This window comes from Glycine soja, chromosome 8 (assembly GCF_004193775.1).
Source record: "Glycine soja cultivar W05 chromosome 8, ASM419377v2, whole genome shotgun sequence".
NCBI lineage: Eukaryota > Viridiplantae > Streptophyta > Magnoliopsida > Fabales > Fabaceae > Glycine > Glycine soja.
Window position 1 is genome coordinate 36,644,681 of NC_041009.1, and position 3,685 is coordinate 36,648,365.

Below are 3,685 nucleotides of genomic sequence, written 5' to 3' on the forward strand. Positions count from 1 at the left end.
AATTATAAATGCATTTTCAGAATATTTATAAATGCAGTTGGAATATATATATATATATATATATATATATATATATATATATATATATATATATATATATATATATATATATATATATATATATATATATATATATTGTAGAAGCAAGCTTCATGATGATGAATCATGATAATGAATCAAGTTGATTCAAGCAGTTTTGATGATGACAAAAACCCCAAAGAATGATTTCAAGATTGAGTCAACAAGTTCAAGATCAAGATTAATTTCAAGTTTCATGAGAAGAAATCAAGAAGATTCAAGAATCAAGAGAAGTTTGATTTCAAGATTCAAGAGAAGATGAATTCAAGATTCAAGAGAAGAAATCAAGAAGACTTCACAAGAGAAGTATTGAAAAGATTTTTCAAAAAAAACAAACATAGCACATTTTTGTTTTTCAAAAGAGTTTTTCTCAAAATTTTCTAAGTTACCAGAGTTTTTACTCTCTGGTAATCGATTACCAGTTTCCTGTAATTGATTACCAGTGGCAAAGTTTGATTTCAAAAGCTTTTAACTGAATTTGCAACGTTCCAATTGATTATTAAATGGTGTAATCGATTACAATATATTGGTAATCGATTACCACTGTGTCTGAACGTTCAAATTCAAATTCAATTGTGAAAAGTCACATCTTTTCATAAAATGCTTTGTGTAATCGATTACATGGTTTTGGTAATCGATTACCAGTGACAAGTTTTAAATAAAAATCAAGAGATGTAACTCTTCCAATGGTTTTCAGGTTTTTCTCAAGGTTATAACTCTTCCAATGGTTTTTCTTGACCAGACATGAAGAGTCTATAAAAGCAAGACCTTGACTTGCATTTTAAGTACTTTTTGATATAACTTTTAAGATATACTTTTACAACCTTTGAATCTCTTTGAACATCTTTTTGAACTTCTTCTTCTTCTTCTTCCTTTGCCAAAAGCTTTCTGAGTTTTCTGGTTTCCAAACCTTGTTCTTTCACAGAAAACAAAAGTGTTCTATATCTTTTCATTCTTTTCTCCTTTTGCCAAAAATAATTTGCCAAGGACTAACCGCCTGAATTCTTTTTGTGTCTCTCTTATCCCTTTTCCAAAAGAACGAAGGACTAACCGCCTGAATTCTTTTGTGTCTCCCTTCTCCCTTTTCAAAGAATTCAAAAAGATACAGTCTGAGAATTCTTTTTATTCTTCCTTTTCCCTTAAACAAAAGATTTCAAAGGACTAACTGCCTCAGATATCTTTTGTTTCCCCTTCACAAAGTTTCAAAGGACTAACCGTCTGAGAACTTTGTCTTAACACATTGGAGGGTACATCCTTTGTGGTACAAGTAGAGGGTACATCTACTTGGGTAGTTGTAACTAAGAACAAGAGATGGTACATCTCTTGTGGATCAGTTCAAGTGGAGGGTACATCCACTTGGTTGTTCAAAGAGAATAAGGGAGGGTACATCCCTTGTGGATCTTTTCTTGTAAAGGTTTTTTACAAGGTTGAAAAGAAATCTCAAGGACTGCAAGTTGCTTGGGGACTGGATGTAGGCACGGGTTGTTGTCGAACCATTATAAAACTCTTGTGTTTGTCTTCTTCTTCCCTACACTCTTTAATTTCTGCTGTGCACCTTAATTATCACTTTTACTTTTGGTTAAGTTTCTATTTTTGTTCTTTACTTTCTTAACATTATAGTAAAAGCCTAATTGAATCTAGTAACATTAAGAAGGATAGATTTTTAATTAGTAAAGGTTCACTAATAATTAATTCAACCATCCATTCTTAATTATTCCGAGGCCACTTAATCCAACATATATATATATATATATATATATATATATATATATATATATATATATATATATATAAGATCTTTAAGTTTATTCAGGAAGACCTTCTTTTTCTAAGGGTCTGGTATGGAATTTATTGCTTCAAACAAAAGATCCTACTCTTTTGTTAAAGTGTTGACATCTTGGATATCTTCTTCTTCCGAGGATGATTCTTGATCATCCAGCTGGATTTGGTTGAGATTTTCCTCCGAAGATACTTCCTCAGTTTCTTCTTTTGTGGTTTCGATGAATAGATATGTACCTTATGTTGTTATCTGACGAATTTAGTATTGATAAGGAAACCCTTAGAAAAGGCTTTTATGAGATCAATAGAAAGATCGAACAAACAGAAAAGAAGTAGGATACATGAAATGCAACAATATTATATGCAAGTTATGAAATTGCAGAAAAATAATAATTAAAAGCTTTAATTAAATAAAATCATAAAAGAAAATTGAAACGACGATAGTCCGCACTGGATCAGTAAGGAGGGGGAAGGGAGAAAAACAAAGAAAATTGCAAGTTTATTCGAGAAGAAAGAAAAGCTTACAAAGATTGTTTCTCAAAGCCTATGTCTCTAACTTCTCTCTAAACTATTTGTATCAAAAGGTGTCTCACAATGTGTTCGAGGACTTAGGTTATTTTAACTGAGACTATTTCTACAGTTTAGGTTACAATGAAAATTTAATCTTCAACTAAATTTATAGCAAAACAATCATCTTTGTTCTGGTAAAAATCATCTGAAGAGTTTGCCGACTTGGCGTCTTCTTTCTTTAACGAAGACTCTTCTTCTTCTTGGTCTTGAAGTAGTTGAAGAACCTCTTTTAAGTTCTTGGTCAGATGTTCCTTCGACTTGGATCCCGCTAGAAAAACTGCTAGCTTGGATTTCTGATTAAGAAACAATGAAGTCTCTGGATCAATTGTCTTAATAAATAATGAAGCCTGATTTTAACCTTATTTGGTTTTTCTTTTGTTGCATTAAATTGGTTCCACCACTTGACAAAGGCATGTCTTTGCGAAGATGGAAGTTCTTTGTTATTTTCTGTTTTGCTGTATTTGTATTACCAGGAAAATATCCAAGCAAGAGCAAAACTGGAAAAATAATTGAGGTCTGGTGGAATTCGTGATTCCTTAGAATTAAAAAGCTTCTTGAATTGGGGAAAAGCCTTGTTGAACCTGGTTAGGGAAAATCTCAGGAATTGGTCCAAAAAATTCCCACCACTAAAGGAACCAGTTTGGAAAATTGTAATTCGTGTTGGTCTTGAAATAGATCAACCATGAGTGCTTGAATTTTTTGTTCTGATGCCAAAAAACCTTGGTCCAAGCATCCATATAGTCTCAATAAGTATAACCTATCGGTTCAAAAGGTTCAAAAAAAAATTTGAACTCATTCAGGTTGTTTATAAAATGTCTGGGTTGTAGAACCTTTAGAATTTGGATTGTTGAATGAGTGTTTAGAAGGGGGTCATTTTGATCTTTGAAATATTTAATAGAGACTGAATTTGAATCTATTAAAATGAACTTATAAAATGTTCTAGTTTTGCTACTAGCTATTGGTTTGAAATGGAAACTAGGAGGGAACTGTAGAAGCAAATGCCTTTGGTGTTTTGATGATGATCATGATGATTTGATGCAAATGATGCAAATGGGATTTTCAAGTTTAAATTCAAGACAAAGATTCAAGAATACAAGCCACAACATCAAGATGATCACTAGTATTTTAGGAAGGGAATTCCTAATTGATATAGCAAAAGGTTTGGCCATGTAATTTAAGTTAAAAAGTGTTTTTCAAGAGATTTACTCTCTGGTAATCGATTACCAGAGGATGTAATCGATTACCAGTGGCCAAAAAT